General features: G+C 45.2%; 1 protein-coding gene across 2 annotated transcripts in view; it reads right to left on the reverse strand.

Annotated features, from left to right (window-relative positions):
• Positions 1-21,700, reverse strand: part of shank2b (SH3 and multiple ankyrin repeat domains 2b) — a 919,901-nt gene that overhangs the window by 332,616 nt on the left and 565,585 nt on the right. The gene's annotated exons all lie outside the window — the stretch shown is intronic.

Raw genomic sequence — 21,700 nt, forward strand, 5'->3', positions numbered from 1 at the left:
GTACGGACTGCTGCCACTGTGCGTTGGTGGTGGAGGGAGTGAATGTTTGTCGATGGGGTGCCAACCAAGTGGGCTGTTTTGTCCTGGTTGGTGTAAAGCTTCTTGAATGTTGTTGGAGTTGCACCCATCCAGGCAAGTAGACAGTACTCATCACACCTCTGACTTGTGCCTTGTAGATGGTGGACGGGACATGAGTTACCCAGCACGTTCAAATGTTTTAAATTTGAATAGTTCTTCGTGTGAGTATTGGATGAACTTTACAAACTTTATTTTATGCCTGTCAATGTAAAATCCTGCTCTCAGCATCCAGTTTGGAACTATATAATTACAATGGGCCTACGGTAAGTGAATCCTCAACTGTTACAATATTGTGAAGACTTCAATCAAGCCATTGAGGTTGGCCTATTGGAGTATAAACTCCCTGATTAAGGATCCAAGTGATGAGCCAATCAGGGAGTCTTTGCCTTGTACTTAACTGGGTGCGTCAGTTCCTCTGACACACCCAGAAGTGGACCACTAACTCTGTTGTTAGAGACTGCTGTTAGAATTTGTAAATAAGGGGATTTTGGTGAAGGGACTTCTGCCTCTAAAGATTTATTACAAATACACATTCCACTGGACAAGGATCCTCACTGGCTGCCACATTCTTGTAAAATTATGTTGATAATGTCAAAGACACCATTAATTCGAGCGTTAAACTTTGGGTTTTGCATCCAGACGATTATTGTGCCATGTTACAGAGACATCATAAATTTACCCAATTTCCTCAGGAGAATTGAAATCAGAGTTGTGTGTAAGATTTGTACAGTTGAGACTGAGTGGTCATTTATTTTCTTCGAGTATTTGGAGCAGAGAATAAGTATTTGGCCCATCTAGCCATTCCCATTCTCCACTCGAGCAAGTTAGCTTGTCCCATTCCCCTGCCCTTTCCCCATAGCCCTGCTAAGTACTTTCTCTTCAGCTGCTCATCCAGTTCTCTTTTGAAAGCTATGACTGAATCTGCCTCCACAACCTTTCTCAGGCAGTACATTCCAAATCTTAATGATTTGCTGAGTAAAAAGATTTTTCTGCATGTCACTTTTGATTTTTTCACCATCTTTGTGTATTCCATGAGTGAGATCAATTATCAGTTGCAGTACCAAAGCTGTAGTCTTAAAGGTTTGACTCTTACTCACTCTAGATGATCTTTTTGCCTCTTTTCACTTGGCTGGAGGAGCAAGTTCTTTAGACAGAGCTTTGCAGACAAGAGCACTTTTTGCAAAGTTCTGCAGTTTTCCAGAGATCCTGCTTCTGAATAACTTTCACCCGTGCAGCCTTGGTTTCAGGTACATTTCTGTGGAAGTGTTGGTACCTAAGGGCGACACGGCAGCACAGTGGATAGCACTGCTGCTTCACAGCTCCAGGGACCTGGGTTGGATTCCCGGCTTGGGTCACTGTCTGTGTGGAGTTTGCACATTCTCCTCATGTCTGCATGGGTTTCCTCCGGGTGCTCCAGTTTCCTCTCACAGTCCAAAGGTGTGCGGGTTAGGTTGATTGGCCATGCTAAAATTGCCCCTTCGTGTCCTGAGATGCGTAGGTTAGGGGGATTCGAGTGTGAAATATGTCGGAACATGGGGATAGGGCCAGTGTGGGATTGTGGTCGGTACAGACTCGATGGGCTGAATGGCCTCTTTCTGTACTGTAGGGTTTCTACCTAACCTATTATAGAAAACTTTGCAAACAAAAAACTTGCAGAAGCTCATGGGCAGCATACCAGAATGTCCATTCCTTTCTAAAAGAAGGGATAGAAACCAGAAGGCCAGTAGGCCATTCAGCCCTTTGACTCCTGTCATTCATTTTGATCATGGCTGATGATCAAATCCTCATCCCCCCCCTTCCCCCTATATCCCTTGATCCCTTTAGCCCCAGGAGCTATATCTATTTTCTTCTTGAAATCAGACAATGGTTTGGCTTCAACTACATTCTGTGGGAGTGAATTCCACACATTCACCAGCCTCTAGGTGAAGAAATTTCTCCTCACCTCAGTTCTAAAAGGTTACCCCAGATCCTCAAAATAAGACCTTTAGCTCTATACTCCCTCACCATTGGGAACATTCTTTCTGAATCTACCCTGTCTAATCCTGTCAGAATTTTACAATTTCTATGAGATCCTCTCTCACTCTTCTGAACTCCAGCAGTTCAAAATAATTGTAATGACTTCAAGCAAGCCACTGAGGTTGGCCTATTGGAAAATGAAATCCCTGATTAAGGATCCAACTCGTGGGCCAATCAGGGAGTCCTTGCTTTGTATTTAACCGGGCGTGTCAGTTCCTCTGACACTCCCAGAGGTAGACTGCTAACTCTTAGCGCTCTGTGTATTGCTGTTAGACTTTGTGAATAAAGGGATTTTGGTGAAGGGACTTTGGCCTCCGCAGACTTATAATAATCCTAACCTGCTTAGTCTCTCCTCATATGACAGACCTGCCATCCCAAGAATCAGCCTGGTAAACCTTTGCTGTACTCCCTCTATAGCAAAGACATCCCTCCTCAAATAAGGACACCAAACTGGGGTTGGGCCTAAAGCTGATCTTTTGTCAGTTCTATGAAACATATTTATTGATCCCATGCTGAGCCTTTGCAGACAGGAATGTAGGTGAGAGTCAGAGTTACAACATTACAGCCCCAATTCTTCAAAGCATGTCTATGCCCATCAAGGCTGTCCACTGGGTGTGTAGGATTCCCAAATTTCTCTAATAATATGGAGTGATGATCCATAGCTTTGATGAGCTGAAGATAAGGGCTGGGATTTTCCGATCTTGTATGCCACGCGGGAAGGGAGAATTCAATGATATTGGAGTCACTGATTAGTCATTGAGAGGACTGGGTGAGGGGAGACCCCTGAGACTGGCATCAAGCCAGCGAGAGGAGGACCATGAGGTAAGCTGTCAGTGACACCTGGAGTGAGGGAGAGGAGGACCCTGAGACTGGCACTCAGTGACACCTAGAGGAGTGGGTGAGAGGAGAACCCTGAGACTGGCAGTTCAGCAGCACTTCATTTCAGAGTAAGATTTGGCTACGCTCTAAGACATCAAGCTTCAATTTAATCATATTATGGGACTCTGTTGAAAAACAAATAGGGATATTCTTCTCATCAAGCTCATTAGTCAACCTGCTTCTCCACAGCCAAAAACTCCAATCACTGCAGTGGGACTGGAAAATCCCAACCATGGGCAAAGTTGGAGAATTCCGGCCAAGATCTTATCCTGTTGAAACATAGTGGCCGAAATTCTCCCACTTTGTCTGCCACGGGAATCATTGCAGATAAGACAGATAATTTGACAGACTATTTACAGGTCTGTTGAGCTCAGGCGGGAATGTCCAGTTTTGGGGGGCACGCTGCCGGAAAATCACAGCCAGTAAGTCATGGGTGTAATGTGGCTGCACAATCTTCCTTCAGACTCGGAAGCTAGTCACATGCTGGCCAGTGCCACAGTTTAGTATCCATTTAAAACAGGGCTGTGAGTCAATGCCAACATTCAGTACTTTGGTGGAATGTGATATCCAATTGACATATTCAACTAAAACTAGACGCTGAATAGATTATGTCATCTTTATTATATCACTTGTAAGACTCAATTCATTTCAGAGTAAGATTTGGCTACACTCTAAGACACCAAGCTTCAAGTTAATCATGTTATGGGACTCTGCAAAGAAACAAATAGGGATATTCTTTTCATCAAGTATATTAGTAGACCTGCTTCTTCAGAGCCAACTGGCATTCCACATCCACTCACCAACTGGCAACAGATTTCCCATTCTGCCTTTCCAGCAGCAGATTTATTTCATGCTAATTAGTTCACTACCAGTACCTCTTCTCCGCACTAACAACAGGTTTAACTAGGCAGCTTTTGAATTCAGGGGTTCAACACAAGGATTGTGGTACAGAAAGAGTTCATCTACTTCACCCACTGCCACCCTGGTTAGCAGCGCCATTCAATGATATTGGAGTCATTGATTAGTCATTGAGAGGAGTGGGTGAGGGGAGACTCCTGAGACTGGCAGCCAGCGACACCTGGAGGAGTGAGTGAGAGGAGGACCATGAGACAGGCACTCAGCGACACCTGGAGGAGTGAGTGAGAGGAGGACCATGAGACAGGCACTCAGCAACACCTGGAGGAGTGAGTGAGAGGAGGACCATGAGATAGACACTCAGTGACACCTGGAGGAGTGAGTGAGAGGAGGACCATGAGCTAGGCAGTCAGCAACACCTGGAGGAGTGAGTGAGAGGAGGACCATGAGGTAGACACTCAGCGACACCTGGAGGAATGAGTGAGAGGAGGACCCTGAGACTGGCAGTCAGCGACACCTAGAGGAGTGAGTGAGTGAGAGGAGGACCATGAGATAGACACTCAGTGACACCTGGAGGAGTGAGTGAGAGGAGGACCATGAGACTGGCACTCAGCGACACCTGGAGGAGTGAGTGAGTGAGAGGAGGACCATGAGGTAGACACTCAGTGACACCTGGAGGAGTGAGTGAGAGGAGGACCATGAGACTGGCACTCAGCGACACCTGGAGGAGTGAGTGAGTGAGAGGAGGACCATGAGGTAGACACTCAGTGACACCTGGAGGAGTGAGTGAGAGGAGGACCATGAGACAAGCACTCAGCGACACCTGGAGGAGTGAGTGAGAAGAGGACCATGAGCTAGGCAGTCAGCAACACCTGGAGGAGTGAGTGAGAGGAGGACCATGAGGTAGACACTCAGCGACACCTGGAGGAGTGAGTGAGTGAGAGGAGGACCATGAGATAGACATTCAGTGACACCTGGAGGAGTGAGTGAGAGGAGGACCATGAGGCACGCACTCAGTGACACCTGGAGTAATGAGTGAGAGGAGGACCATGAGGCACGCACTCAGTGACACCTGGAGGAGTGAGTGAGAGGAGGACCATGAGGTAGGCACTCAGTGACACCTGGAGGAGTGAGTGAGAGGAGGACCATGAGATAGACATTCAGCGACACCTGGAGGAGTGAGTGAGAGGAGGACCATGAGACAGGCACTCAGTGACACCTGGAGGAGTGAGTGAGAGGAGGACCATGAGGCAGGCAGTTCAGCAGCACTTCATTTCAGAGTAAGACTTGGCTATACTCTAAGACATCAGGCTTCAATTTAATCATGTTATGGGACTCTGTTGAAAAACAAATAGGGATATTCTCCCCATCAAGCTCATTAGTCGACCTGCTTCTCCACAGCCAAGTGGAGGAGTGGGCAAGAGGAGGATCTGAGACTTGGATAATTTTACTAATTGAAAGATTTTATTCATTGTCGAGTCACTAATTGTAGTACAGCTTATTAGATTTTAGATTAGCTGGTGAGCATTTCCTATTTATCATGACTTGGAATTTAAGTCGAGGTAAGTAGATTTAATCAGTAAAATAATTAACTAATTAAAAATTATATAAGTGGCAGGACAGCTGATGTGCAGGGGCTGTAGGATGTGAGACCCTGTGGACTCAATATGATCCAAGGTAAATAGGTCTGCAGTAAGTGTCTGCAGCCATAGCTCAGATTAATTCAGCTAGAGGTCAGGCTGCAGATACTGTAGCAGTGTGCGCTGATCCAGCATTGGACTTTTTAGTCACCTTAGGACCCACAACCCTGAAGTGAAAGTAAATCAATCTTGGTCCAAAAGGACTGCCTCAGGAGCGGAAGACTTGACATTTCTACCTGGATACACAGCCTATGTGATTCCTGTTACCGTGGCGATGGACTTCATAAATTGAAGAGCAAACTACTGTAGTATTAAGTTATAGGTAATATCATTAGCTATTACTGAACATTACTGACCCAGGTTGGTCTGCAAAAATCTGCAATCAAGAAAGCAGATAAAATACTGACCCTACTCGTCAGCAAGTGGAACATAAGTGGTAGCTCATGGTCAGATTGAAGATAGCACATTCATTATGGTTTAAGGGAGGTTGGAAGATCCACCTAGCCTGGGTCAGACAGAAGGATTCTCAGTAAATCCTCACCGTGAAATTCAGTCCCGGGCTTAGAAGGTACCATTTGGGAAAGAAAAATGAAAGCTGTCTTCAGTAGCTGAAGGTACCATTTGGGACTAGCTCCTGGACAGTGTGTCCACTTAAAGAACAGCATAAGCAGAAACATGGAGGGGACTTTCAATTGTTTTATAAATTATATGGGGCAACCTTTGTGAAGTTTACAGTGTAAATTGCCCACAAAATTAGTATTGAGCCAATGTTGCTTTTAGTTTGTTTATTACAATAAGTCTTAAAACTCAAAATCTTGAATCATTAGAAGTCTAATATATTTTATAATGTTATTAGTCTCCACAGAGGTCATACTTTTTTTTACACTTTTTATGATTTTAATAATTTTTAAGTTCTACCTTCCTTTTCCCCCTGGTTTTCAACTATTCTTGGGACGATTTTTGTCTCTTTTATGGTGAAGACAGATTCAAAATACTTGTTCAAACTCTCTGCCAATCCCTTGTTTCCCTTTATTAACTGAAAGGATCAAGTTACTTTAGCTACTCTCTTACTTATATACTTCTAGAAGCTTTTAGTGTCTAGTTTTATATTTCTTAACAATTTTCTCAAATATTCTAACATCTCTATAATGTATTTTTAATCGTCTGGGTGGCATAGTGGTTAGCATTGCTGCTTCACAACGCCAGGGACACAGGTTCAGTTTGTGTCACTGTCTGTGTGGAGTTTGCACATTCTCCCCGTTTCCGCATGGCTTTCCTCCAGGTGCTCCGGTTTCCTCCCACAGTCTGCAAGACGTACTGGTTAGGTGGATTGGCCATGCTAAAGTTGCCCCTTAGTGTTTGGGTTACCAGCTAGGGTAAATGCATGGGGCTATGGGGATAGGGCCTGGGTAGGATTATGGTTGGTGCAGACTTGATGGGCCGAATGGCCTCCTTCTGCACTGCAGGGTTCTATGATCCTTTGCTGGTATCTAAAATTTTCTCTATCTCTAGGCTAGCACTAATCATTATAGCATTGTACATTTTTTCCTTTAATTTGATACCATCCTTTTTTTCCTAAGTTAAAACATGACAGCCTCCTTCTAGAGTTTTTCTTTCCAAATGGAAAATATCTTGAGAATTATGAAATATCTCCTTCAATATCTACCTTGGCTTCTCCATGATCTTACCTTTTTAACCTATTTTCTCATTCTGCTTCAGCCAGCTCTCTAGCTACCCTTGCAGTTGTCATTATTTAAGTTAAAGATTCTAGTTTCATATCCACATTTCTCCCTTTGAATCTCAATGTGAAATTCTAACATGTGCCAATCACTCTTACCTAAGGGATTCTTGACTAGGAGTTCATGAATTAATTCTGTCTTATTGCACATTACCAAGTCTAAAATAGCCTGTTCCCTGGTTGATTTTAGGATGAATGCTTCTAAGAAACTATCCCAAATATACTCTATGAACTCATCCTACAGACTATATCTGCCAATTTGATTTGTCCAACCTGTATGAAGATTAAAATTTCCCACAATTATTGCAGTGCCTTTCTTACAAGTTTCCATTATACCTTGATTTGTATTCAGTCTTACTGTGTCACAACTGTCATGGAACCTATAAACTACCTGCCAGCAAGTGCTTAGCTTTGCTATTTCTTATCTCCATTCAAACTGATTCGACATTTTGGTCTTCTGAACCAAATTCCAACCTAACTTCAACATCAATTCTACCTTTTGATTTCTACCCTCCATGGATTATAATCACAATACATTACAAGGCACATAGTGCAGACATCAGATAAGGTGAAACCAAGACGATATACCTATGTCCATCAGTCTTTTTAATGAGTGGTATGATTGCACAATGGTTAGTGTTGCTGTTGCACAGCGCCAAGAACCCGGGTTCAGTTCCGGCCTTTGTGGGATTTGCACATTCTCCTCGTGTCCAGTTTCCTCCCGCAGTCCAAAGATGTGCAGGTTAGGTGGATTAGCCAGGCATCCAGGTGTCCAAAGATATGTAGGTTGGGGGATTAGCGGGGTAAATACATGAGGTTATGGGGGTAAGGTTGGGGTGGGTTTGGGTAAGATGCTCTGTTGGAGAATTGGAGCAGACACAAAAGGCCAAATGGCTGCCTTCTGCACTGTAGGGGTTGTATGATTATGTTACCATGGTTATATGATGCACCCAAGCACTTTACTGACTGCATTCCTATTAAAAAGTGACCAACAACATTTTCCAAACCCCTAAGACATAGGTGAGGAACTTCCCATTTTTTAAAAGCGTCTTATCTTTCTATGAAATATTCCTGGACAGCGGAACTGAAAGCTCTTTCAGCCATGAGTGCTGATCCCATAAACAGTGACGGTAAAATCTATGGGTAATGTAAATCCCCATACTTTAGGCTGGGATTTCACATTCCCCCTATGTTTCCCTGTCCTGCCGTAGTCCATGCTGTTTTGTACGGTTCTTTGACCCTGCTGTTGGGGAACCCATGGCAGGAGTTGCCCTCGACAGGAGGGGTTGGAATATCCCACTCTATGTTTCTCTTGGCCATGATAAAATATTTTATTAACTTCTTTTGGAGGGGCTTGGCTGCAATCAGATAGATATTATTGAACACAGAGGCCTACAGCTGATTCGGTCACCCAATAGGCTGCTAGAGTAACTTTGGAATCAATCTAAATAAATGAATGAGTCTCAGGCTTGTCAGGTGGGAGAGGGAGTTAAAATCTCAATCAGCTTGCATGTATCAACATCTGGAGAAAAGGGGATGTTGCCACTTTCTGTTGTTGTTAACCATTTCTGGGATAAGATTGACAAAACAGCCCTTCAAACCTGAACCGAACTTTCATAGAATCCCTACACGGCAGAAGGAGGCCATTCAGCCCATCCAGTCTGCACCAGCAACAATTCCACCCAGGCACTACCCTGTAACCCCACATATTTACTCTGCCAGTTCCCCCCGTGACTAAGGGCAGAATTTTACAACATCGTTCGGGGAGATCGTAAAATCCCACCCGACGCCAAAGGAGATTTCCATTTTGTGAGCCTCGCCCACCCCGATTGCGGGAAGGGCGAGGTGGGAAAATAACGGCCTAAGGGTCAATTTACTCAACCTAACCTGCACACCTTTGGAGTGTGGGAAGAAACTGGAGCGCTCGGAGGAAACCTACACCGACACAGGGAGAACGTGCAAACTCCATACAAGGCAGTCACCCGAGGCCAGGATTGAACCTGGGGTCCCTGGTGCTGTGAGTTGGCAGTGCCAATGACTGTGCCAGCCATTTGTGACTGACCAGTAAGTGGTGATGAAATTGCCAGCCCTCCAAACATCAACACTATTCCCCACACAACAAATGGTTAGGCATGCATCATATAAATATCCGATAATGTACACAAAGATTCGTCATCACCATATCACTTCCGTGAACCTGGAGAAACTGATATTCTAAAAGCACATTTCTCAAAAGGAAAATATTGCAGGAAATGTGAGAACTATTAACATGTCATAGCACACTTGGTCTAATTATAAGTTATTTATAAGATCAGGCAAGTGTTTGAAGCATCCTGGACCAACTTTTTCATTGTTTGCCATCTCTGTAAATCCATTATTTGTGCTTTAACTTAATTGAAGAGAATTTTATTGAAGAGAGCAGCTGGCTCAGGGCTACTCCTTCCAACCTCGTGCCGAAACTATGTCTCAGACCCCTCTGTCAATCCTTTCTATCTGTGCTTCTCTTTAAGCCGATTCTTTTAACACCCATTTTCCTCTCCAACTTCTAATCTTGGCGGCGAATTCATTTTATTCCCTCCTGCAGTCAGCTGCTGTTCAGTTTTATATCGGCTGGGATATTGTACCCAATTCTGGGTATCACATTTCAGGACACCTTTGGAAGATGGGGCAGAAGAGATTTTACTAAAACAATTGAAGGGCTGAGGGATGATGGTTACATGGATTGATTGGAAAAATGGAGAAAGTTAAGGTGAGGCTTGATAGAGACGTCTAAAATCATGAAGGATTTAGATAGAGTATATAAAGAAAAGCTGTTTCCAAATACTGAAGGGTCGATAGCCAGAGGTACACGTATAGACTGACTGGTAAAAGAGCCAATGATAAAAATGACAAAAAAGCACTTTTTACACATTGAGTGGTTAGGATTTGGAATATACTCTCTCATTGGATGACCAATATAGATCCAACAGCAGCTTTCAAAAGGGAATTGGTTAGTACTTGAAGGGGAGAAAAATTGCTGAGATACGGGAAAAGAGTTAGGAGTAGAACCAATTGGATTGCTATTCAAAAGAGCCAGTTCAGATTCAATGGGCTGAATGGCCTCCTCCTGTGTTTTACAATTCTGTGAGTTGTCTGAACTCCATCAATGTCTTCAATCCTTCTTTTCTCCCTAACAGCTATGGTTAAAGTTAATTCTTGTTCTATGCAAACTCTCCAGTCTCAACTAAATTTATCCTTCTCATTGGAGGTTTCTTTATGTTCATTCCCACCCAGTGAAAGATGTGGCCTATTGTATCCTGCCCTTCTCTTGACTTTACATCTGTACCTCCAAAAGTTGCAGAAGCTGCATTGGAAAGCTCAAGTCCAATGGGGCTGTGCTTGGTAACTCTGTCAATATATTTAGTATTGTCTTCTTGAGCATTTTGGTGATTAATTTGCCAGTCACTTGAATTTACCTTTGGTAAACTCATGGGATTATAGAATCACATAGAGCAGAAGAGACCCTTCGGCCGATCGAGCCCACACTGACATGTGTGAAACACCCGACCTCTAAACTAATTCCATCTACCAACACTTGGCCCATAGCTTTGAATATTATGCCGTGCTCATCCAGGTACTTTTTAAAGAATGTGAGGCAATCCGCCTCTACCACCCTCCAAAGCACTACCTCTGGGTAAAAAAAGTTTTTCCTCACATCCCCCCTCAACCTTCTACCCCTCACCTTGAACCTATGTCTCCTCATGATTGACCTTTCAACTAAAGAGAACACTATCCATTCTGTCCATGTTCCTATAATCTCGTATACCTCGATCAAGCTGCCCCTCAGTCTTCTCTGCTCCATTGAAAACAACCCACTATCCAATCTCATTCTTCATAACTTAAATGTTTCATTCCAGGGTCACTTCATAGTATTTCACCAAAGTCACACCGCTGCCATTTGAAATGACACCATCGGTGATCTAATTGAACATTCATCCCCTGAATCACTGACAATTAAAAAAATTATTCAACCATATCATTCCTCCTCCATGATATTGCACTTACCGCCCAGCCCTGTCTAATGGATGGCTGAAGATGACAGCCATAGAACCAGAGAAAAGTTACAGCAGAGAAGGAGGCCATTCAGCCCATCTTGTCCATAGCAGCCCGAGGACACTCAGGTGCCCTTTCGAAATCCACCTTCCTACACCTGGTCCACAGCCCAGTAGCTTACAGCAATTAAGGTGCAGATCCAGGTACATTTTGAAAGAGTTTAGGGTCTTTGCCTCCACCACAACTCAGGCAGCGAATTCCAGACATCCACCACCCTCTCCATAAAAACATTCTTCTTCATTTATCCTCTATACCTTCTGTCACTTATCTTGAATCTATGTCTCCTGGTTCTAGAATTCATCCTCAAGGCAAACAATTTTATCCTATCCACTCCAACTCTTCCCTTCATACTTTTGTACACTCAGTCAAATCACCCCGCAGCCTAATAATCCTAACCTATCCATTCTCTCCTCATAGCTACACCCTGGCAAGATTCTTGTAAAGCTCCTCTGTACTTTCTCTGGAGCAATTACATCCTTCCTTTAATAAGGTGACCAGAACTACGCACAATACTCCGGTTGTGGCCTCACCAGTGTTTTATACAATTCCAACATTGTATCCTTATTTTTATATTCTATACCTCTTCAAATGAAGGCGGACATTCCATATGCCTTTACAGTCTTGTTACTTGAACTGCTGCCTTTAGGGAGTAGTGTACTTGGACTCCATGATCTCTTACTTTATTTACCTCTCTTAGTATACTCTCATTTATTGTGTACTTCCTATAACTGTTTGACCTCCCTTAATGTATGACCTCACACTTCTCTGTGTTAAAATCCATCTGCCACTTTACTGCCCACTCCACCAACCCATCCATATTGGTTTGGAGATTATAGTTATCCTCTACACTATCCATTACTTGACCAATATTTGTGCCATCTGCAAATTCCCCAATTGTTCACGTCCAGATTGTTAATATATAACACAATCATGGCATTGAGTATGAGTTGGAAAGTTGTTTTGTTGCAGCTATATAAAACCTTGGTTAGGCACCACATTTGGAGTACTGCATGCAGTTCTAGTCACCACACTACCAGAAGGACGTGGAAGTTTTGAAGACAGTACAAAGAAGGTTCACCAGGATGTTGCTTGGACTCGAGGGTGTTGGCTATGAGGAGAGGGTGAATAAACTTGTTTTCACTGGAAAGGCGGAGGCTGAGGAGAGACCTGATTGAGGTCTACAAAATTATGAGAGACATAAACAGGATGGATAGTCAGGGGCTTTTTCCAAGGGTGGAAGTGTCAATGATAAGGGGATAGAGATTCAAGGTGAGACGGGGGAATGTTTAAGAGAGACATGCCTGGAACGCGCTGTTAGAGGAGGTGGTGGAAACATTAGCAACACTTAAGAGGCATCTGGACAGGTACATGAATAGGGAGGGAATAGATGGATACTGACTGAGTAAGAGCAGGTTTTTTTAGTTTAATTAGGGCATCATGATCAGTACAGGCAAGGGCTGAAGGACCTGGTCCTATGCTATAATTTTATTTGTTCCACAAACAGTAAGGGTCCCTACACCGAGCCCTGTGGAACACCACAGTGGATGTGAATCTCATCTCTGCCATGGCCTAGTGCTGGTTTGATTCATAAAATCATAGAATCCCTACAGTGCAGAAAGAGGCTATTCGGCCCATCAAGTCTGCATCCACCACAATCCCACCCAGGCCCTATTCCTGCAACCACACTTATTATTTATCCTGCTAATCCCCTGACACTAGAGTCAATTTAACATGGCCAATCAACCTAATCCGCACATCTTTGGTCTGTGGGAGGAAACTGGAGCACCCGGGAGAAACACACGCAGACACAGAGAGAACATGCAAACTCCACACAGACAGTGACCTGAGGCCAGAATTGAACCCGGGTCCCTGGCGCTGTGAGGCAGCAGTGCTAACCACTGCACCAGCTGTAAATAGAATTTAGAATAAATCTAGAATTTTAATTCTAAATTTTATTAAATTCAAGTTTCATCATCTGCCATGGTGGGATTTAAATCCAGGTCCCCATAGCTTTGTCTGCATTGCTAATGCAGCAACAATACCACTACGCCACTGCCTCCTAACAGGAAGATTGCTGGAACATGTTTCACCACCAACTGCTAGAAGCACACATCTAAAGAGAGACAGAGAAAGCAGTGAAGGAGCTCACTCCTGTTTTCAAATCTTGAATTTGTACATCACTCTGCAACTCAAAAGTGTTAAAAGAGGGGATGTGCACTTTGAGGGCCAGACACCAACTTGCTGAAGAGGTCGTACATTCTTGAAACATTAACTCTATCTTTCTCCACAGATGCTGCCAGACCTGCTGCTGAGACGTTCCAGCATTTGCAGTATTTTGTTTTTATTGCAGATGTGGTAATTTTGAATAACTTCTGTTATTGCAATGTGGCTGGATGTTTTCTGGAGTATTTTTAGATGTTTGTCAATAGCTCCTGGATTTTTCAGAGAATATTGCAGCTTCTTCATTTGGATGGCAGAGGATTCAGTCACCTTTCCACATAACAGGTATGCAGGCAGCAGCACTGCCATGCGACGCAGGACTGCCGGGCGATGCAGAGAGGCTGCTGGCATGGGAAGCTCTATAGAGCCAACCTGAAGCTCGATTCCTCAATGCTCCTTGACAGTGACAGGGGGCAGTGTGTCCAGCCAATAAATCCACCCAGTGCCCATCAGCACTCTCCTCTGTGCCGCCGCATTGAGGTCCTCATCTGAGTCTTTTCAAGCAGAAACCTCCTGTGATCCAGGCCTCCAGTGAATTGATGCATAAACCATTCCTTACACCTGCCATGCAGCAGCACACATACGCCTTACTGCAAGCTGATCCAAACTCCACACTAACCTTCAGGGTATGCGCACTGCCAGTATCTGGGCTGTGAGCGTTCAGATCAATTCGTCAGTGCTAAATTCCCCACTATCAATATCCTGGGGATTACCATCAACCAGAATATTATCTGGACCAGCCCCTATAAATGCTTTGGCTATAAAAAGGACAGGGGCTGGGAATTCTGCAGTGAACAGCCAACTATCTGACTCCCCAAAGTTTATCCATCATCTACCTACAAGTCAGGAGTATTGTGAATATTGAATACTCTCCACTTGCCTGGGTGAATGCAACTCTAACAACACTTAAGAAGCTCAACATCATCCAGGGTAAAACAGTTTAATTGGCACCCCATCCACTACCTTCAACATCCACCCCCTTCACCACCAGTGCACAGTGACAGTGGTGTGTACCATCTACAAGATGCACTGCCAAGGTTCCTTTTAACAGAACATTTCAAACACACAGCTTCTACCGCTGTTAACCAGGGTGCATGGTGTCACAGTGGTTAGCACTGCTGCCAGGGGTCTGGGTTCAATTCCCAGCTTGGGTCACTGTCTATGCGGAGTTTCCCTGTGTCTGCGTGGGTTTCCTCCGGGTGCTCTGGTTTCTTCCACAGTCTGAAAGATGCGCTGGTTAGGTGCATTGGCCATGCTATATTCTCCCTCAGTGTGCCCAAACAGGTGTTGGAGTATGACGACGAGGGGATTTTCACGGTAACTTCATTGCAGTGTTAATGCAAACCTACTTGTGACACTAATAAATAAACTTTAAAAAAACACCTCGAAGGATGGAGGCATCAGAGTCAGATAGTTGGTTGCTCACTGCAGATTCCCACGCAGACACAGGGAGAACGTGCAGACTCCGCATAGACAGTGACCCAAGCCTGGAATTGAACCCAGACCCCTGGCAGTAACGCTAACCACTGTGACACCGTGCACCCTGGTTAACAGCGGTAGAGGCCGTGTGTTTGTAATGTTCTGTTAATTCAAGAAGGTGGCTCACCACCACTTTCTCAAGGGCAACTATGCATGGGCAACAACTGCTGGCCTAGCCAGCGATGCCCACGTCCTGTGAAAAAAATAAAGCATCATGAATTAGCCTGTGATAGCGGTTATTGCAGCTGGCATCACCAAGAGCGATCAGAATGATGGTTTGTTTCTGACTGATGCCCCGTCTCAGCACATCCTCATTCCACCATCAGGTGTGATGTGCAAGCTGCAGAGAGTGTGACCAACTGCATCCCACCCCAAATCCTTCCGTCTAACCTCGCCCTTCCTGATTTCCTGCTTTCAGGTAGCCAGGAAATGTTGCCCGAGCAACCAGTAAGAGCCTGCAGCAGACCTAATAGAAGCACTGGCACCTGGTGTGCCAGGCGCAGGCACCAGTTCAGATGTTGGCACTGTGCGATGGATAATGTAGATTTGGATTCAGTGCCTGGTGAGTCAGCGGGTATGAGCGAGCTGCAGATTATGCCAGCAGGAAAGGACAATTAATTTGCCAGCTCCCTGGAGGACAAGATCACAGCTGAGTTCCCCAGCAAGGTGGGGTATTCAAAGGGTGGCAGGTAGGAGAATGCCAATGGTCATGCACACAGAGAAGCTGCTGGGTATATTGGCTGGTCTACCAGATAGGGGCGGCATGGCTGCTGCCTGACAGTGCCAGGATTGGGTCACTGTCCGTGTGGAGTCTGTACTTCTCCCAGCGTCTGCGTGGGTTTCCTCTGGGTGCTCCAGTTTCCTCCCACAGTCCAAAGACATGCTGATTAGGTGCACTGGCCATGCTAAATTCTCCCTCAGTGCACCCAAACAGGCGCCGGAGTATGGTGACTGGACGATTTTCATAATTACTTCACCGCAGTGCTATATGTAAACCTACTTGTGACACTCATAAATAAACTTTAACTTTACTTAAGCCTCTTGTCACTATCAAGGCGCATGGAAAGCTGGGCACAGGGCATCGTGCAGAGCAGAGATGGCTACTATTCTGGCCAAGATTGCAAAAAACTACAAAGGGTTGTGAACACAGCCTAGTCTATCACTCAAACCAGCCTCCCATCCATTGACACCATCCACACTTCCTGCTGCCTTGGAAAAGCAGCCTGCATAATCAGGAACCCCAACAAGCCTAGACATTCTCTCTTGCACCTTCTTCCGTTGGGAAAAAGATACAAAAGTCTGAGATCACATACCAACCGACTCAAGAACAGCTCCTTTCCTCCTTTGAATGGACCTACCTTGCATTAAGTTGATCTTTCTCTGCACCCTAACTGTAACATTATATTCTGCACCCTCTCGTTTCCTTCTCTATGAATGGTATGCTTTGTCTGTATAGCGCGCAAGAAACAATACGTTTCTCTGTATCATAATATGTGACAATAATAAATCAAATCAAAGTTTGGTGCCCATTCTTTCCACTGTGGAAGCAGTGGTCAACACTATGATTTGGACTTGTGGACCCACTCGTGCTGCAACCTCTCAGTGGTTGATGTCTCTGCTACCACCACAGCATTGGCCACATCCACCTGGCACTGGAATCTGAAACTGAGAATACAAGATCTGTGCTTCCTGCCAGGAGACTCAAGAGAGTTGCCAACATGGCTGTGATCTCAGTGCTCTAAAGCAAATGTGCCTTCTGACAGCAGTCTAATATTACCTCACTAAGGCACTGTCACAGAGGAGTGTCATGGCTCCACTGGAGTAGAAAATTACTGTTCTCCCTCAGGCTGACAGCATTCGTGCTTTCACAACTGGTGCTCTGCTCCTGCCTTTGATGTTGCCTTTGGGTGAGCCAACACTGCTGCCAACCACGCTGCCAGGTCTAAAACTGGGCTCTCCAGGATCAAAGCTGCCATCTGCAGCCTCCCTTGTGAAAGTCTGTCACCTTCCACCAGCCAGGCTGCAGGCAGTTTGGTCGCACTGCATAGGAATCACTACACCAGCCAAAGGCACCCACAAGGCACCAAGGGAATGCACTAGGGTGAATGGGTCATGTCATTTCTTGAGTTGGATTCTTTTCAAGATGAAGGTATCATGCCAAGGTTTTCAGCGACGGCTTTTATTGCAGGATTTTGACTAAGGGAACAGTATCCCAGGATGATGGGGATAGTGGAGCCATTAAACGTCTATTTAATCAGTGCTCGGAAGGGATTTGCTTTACTCATGGATGATGCCCAAAGGAATCCAGAGTCCAAGTTGGCACTCTTGGGCAGCTTGCCCAGAATGAAGAGATCCTCCCTGCCATGTCCTCCTTCTGTGGCTTCCATATGCCTGTTGCCCTCAAGAGAGTCAGACTGTGTAGAATGCAACATATTTGGAGACAGATTCTGGTGAATAACATAGGGCCCCCTTGAGCAGTCCGGGCACAGGAACCAAACCAGAAAATGCTTGAAAAATGCAGCAGATCCAATAGCATCTGTGGAGAGAGGACAGAGCAAATGGCTGGAATTTTCCCATCCTGCCCACATGGGAACTGTAGCGGGTGGTAGGGGGAGTGGGGGAGGGTGCGTGAACTATGCAAAGGTCCACTGACCTTGGGCAGGATTCTGCAGTTTTGAGGCGAGCGAGGGTCAGAGAATCCCACCAAATGTTTTGAGTTAGGATAACTCTGCGTCAGAGCTGACTCACTGTATCCAGGCTGAAAACATTGGCTCCCCACAGATGTTGTCAGACCTGTCGAGTTTTTCCAGGCATTTTCTGTTTTTGTTTCAGATTCCAGCATTCATAACCAAAGAAGATACATCAGAGAATCCCTACACTGTAAAATGGGTCCAGACTTTTGCCTTTATCTCAGGCACAGGGGCCATTGCTCAAGCACTCCAATGGTCTGCTCCACAATGTTACTGGTGGCAGCGTGACTCTCATTGTACCTTTACTGTCCGTGTGTGCTTGAGTGGTGTAGCTGGAGAGGGGTGAAGTTGCTAGTCAGATTTAGAAGTGGTATCGCTGTCCGAGCAGCCAAACTCTGGTCCTTCTCTGTGGCTGAGAGATGACGGGAATGCCAGACTGCCTCAGGATGAAGGCACTATGGCCACTCCCAGTATGACACCAACATGACTGTTTGTGGAAGGTCGCAAACCAACACACATGGACTGGAACCTTTTCGGGTTTGTGCACCTCTCCCCATTGACATGTGAGGCAAGTGGCACAGTGGTTAGCACTGCTGCCTCACAGCACCAGGGACCTGGGTTCGATTCCTGGCTTGGGTCACTGTCTTGTGTGAAGTTTGCACGTTCTTCCCATGTCTGCGTGGGTTTCCTCTGGGTGCTCCAGTTTCCTCCCATATTCCAAAGATGTGCAGGTTAGGTGGATTGGCCATGTTAAATTGCCCCTTAGTGTCAGGGGGACTAGCTAGGGTAAACGTTTGGGCTTATGGGATTAGGGCCTGGGTGGGATTGTGGTCAGTGCAGACTCAATCAGCTGGATGGCCTCCTTCTGTAGGGATTCGATGATTCTGTAAATTCCAACCTTGGAGAGTGTGCATCATATCAGGCAGTGTGGCTGGCATCATGATTGCCCACTTCAAAGACTTCAGGCACAGACATGCCTTTGTTGGCATCCATGGGGTGTTACATGAACCATGCCAGGAGTGACCAGGGGTGTTGCATGCATCATTTCTTTCAGTTTAGGGTCTTCCATACTGAGTTACGCAGCCCAATTTCATGGCCAATATGATTTGAAAGTTATAACTTTCAGGTTTGCTTTCCAAACTTCATGTAAAACTTGTTCATATCACTGCTGTCAATCCATTCTACTACCAATCGTGCGCAAGATTGTTGCGAAGATATTCAAAGAACAAAGAAAATTACAGCACAGGAACGGTCCTCCAATCCTGCACCGAACATGCTGTCTGACTTAACTAAAATCCACTACCCTTCCGGGACCATATTCCCATCCTATTCATGTGCTTGTCAAGGCGCCCCTTAAAAGTCATTACTGTATCCACTTCCACTACCTCACCTGGCAATGGGTTCCAGGCACCCAACACTCTCTGTGTAAAAAATCTGCCTTGTACATCTCCTTTAAAAATTGCCCCTCGCATGTTAAACCTATGGCCCCTAGTAATTGGCTCTTCCACCCTGGGAAAAAGCTTCTGACTATCCACTCTGTCCATGCCTCTCATAATCTTGTAGAATTCTATCAGGTTTCCCCTCAACTTCCATCGCTCCAGTGAGAACAAACCAAGTTTCTCCAACCTCTCCTCATAGCTAATGTCCTCCATACCAGGCAACATCCTGGTAAGTCTTTTCTGTATGATGACCAGAATTGAACACTATATTCCAGGTGCGGCCTAACTAAGGTTCTATAAAGCTGCAATATGGCTTGACAATTTTTAAACTCAATGCCCCGGCCAATGAAGGCAAGTGTGCCATATGCCTTCTTGACTACCTTCTCCACCTGCATTGCCACTTCAGTGACTTGTGTACCTGTACACCCAGATCCCTTTGCCTATCAATACTCTTAAGGGGTCTGTCATTTACTGTGTATTTCCTATCTGTATTGGGTCTTCCAAAATGCTTTGCATCTCATTTCTCCAGATTAAACTCCAACTGCCATCCCTCCGCCCAAGTCTCCAATCCATCTATATCCTGCTGTATCCTCTGATGGTCCTCATTGCTATCTGCAAATCCACCAATCTTTGCGTCATCTGCAAACTTACTAATCAATCCGGTTGCATTTTCCTCCAAATCATTTATATATATTACAAACAGCAAAGGTCCCAGCACTGATCCTTGAGGAACACCACTTGTTACAGCTCTCCATTCAGAAACACACCCTTCCACTGCTACCCTCTATCTTCTTTGACCGAGCCAGTTTTGTATCCACCTTGCTACCTCACCTCTGACCCCATGTGACTTCACCTTCTGCACCAGTCTGCCATATTTGCTTCGATATTCAACATATCAAAGTTGACTTGATGGTTAAAACCTCATGTGGAGCCAGTTAACACATTTTAACTGCTCTCTGCGTACCTCCCCCACACAAGATGCGTCTTGTTTAGAATCCGTACAGTGCAGAAGGAGGCCATTTGGCCCATTGAGTCTGCACTGACCATAATCCCACCCAGGTCCTATTGCAGTAACCCCACATAGTTACCCTGCTAATTCCCTGTCACTAAGGTCAATTTAGCACGGCCAATCAACTTAAGCACACCTTTGGATTATGGGAGGAAACTGGAGCACCCAGAGAAAACCCACGCAGATACAGGGAGAATGTGCAAACTCCACACAGACAGTGACTCAGGGTCAGAATTGAACCCGGGTCCCTGATGCTGTGAGGCAGCAGTACTAACCATTGTGCCACAATGTCCATTTCCTGAATGTTTTAAACAAGTCTGCTTTTTTGTTATCCATCTTGAAATGTTAGCTTTTCTTGTGCCCATCCCTAATTGCCCTTGAGAAGATATTGGGACACGAAATGAGTCAGTTGATCTGGTGCAGGAACACAAGGGTACTGTTCGGAAGGACGTACCAGGATTTTGATCCAGAGACAGTGAAGGAATGGCAATATCATTCCAAGTCAGGATGCCTTGTGCCTTGGGGGGGGGAGCTTGCAAGTTTTGGGGTTCCCATGTGTCTGCTGCCCCTGTTCTCCGAGGTGGTGGAGTTTGCGGATTTGGAAGGTGCTGTCAAAGGAGCCTTGGTGAGTAGCTGCAGGGAATCCTGTAGACGGTATATACTGCTACCACTGTCTGCTAGTGGTGGAGCGAGTGAATGTTTAAGATGGTGAAGGGAGTACCAGTCAAGGGGGTTGTTTTATCCTGGAAGGTGTCGAGCTTCTTGAGTGTTGTTGGAGTTGCACTCATCCAGACCAGTGGAGAATATTCCATCACACTCCTGACTTGTGCTTTGTAGGTAGATGGTGGGTAGGCTTTGAGGAGTCAAGTGGTGGATAACTCACTGCAGAGTACCGAGTTGCTGTCCTTTCTTTTAGCCGTAGCACTTATGGGGGCTAGTCCAGTGAAGTTTCTGGTTCACTGTAATCTCCAGGATATTGATAGTGGGGATTTCAGTAACGGTAAAGCCACTGAATGTTAAGAATAGATGGTGAGATTGTTTTTTCATGGAGATACTTGTGGTGACACAAATGTTACTTGCCAATTGTTAGCCAATCCTGAAAGTTGTTCAGGTCTTGCTGTATGCAGGCATAGATCTGAGGAACAATGAACTCTACTATACAATCATCAATGAACATCCACACGAAGTGCCAATCTCTTCAGAAGTTAACTACTCTGTTGCCTGGTTCCTGCTAACCTTGGCTGAAGTAGATTCAGCAGCAACTTTCAAAAGGGAATGAAATAGAGAATATAAAAGGGAACATTTGCAGGGCTGACGGGGAAAGATCAGAGGAGTGAGACTAACTGGATAGCTCTTCCAAATCACTGGTGCAGCCACTACAGAGCGAATGATCTCCTTCTGTGCTGCATGGATCTTAAGAATTTTGCCAAGAATGATTTTAGCCACCGTATCCTGATATCCAATTATACAGTTGTCAGGTTCAGATGAATTTCACAAGTACAAAATGAGCAAAGCAGGAGTGACTGAAAGGATATTAAGCTCAAGCAGCAACGTAAGGCAGAGAG

The sequence above is a fragment of the Carcharhinus amblyrhynchos genome, chromosome 6 (assembly GCF_965287045.1).
Source record: "Carcharhinus amblyrhynchos chromosome 6, sCarAmb.v2.hapA, whole genome shotgun sequence".
NCBI classification, from domain to species: Eukaryota; Metazoa; Chordata; class Chondrichthyes; order Carcharhiniformes; family Carcharhinidae; genus Carcharhinus; species Carcharhinus amblyrhynchos.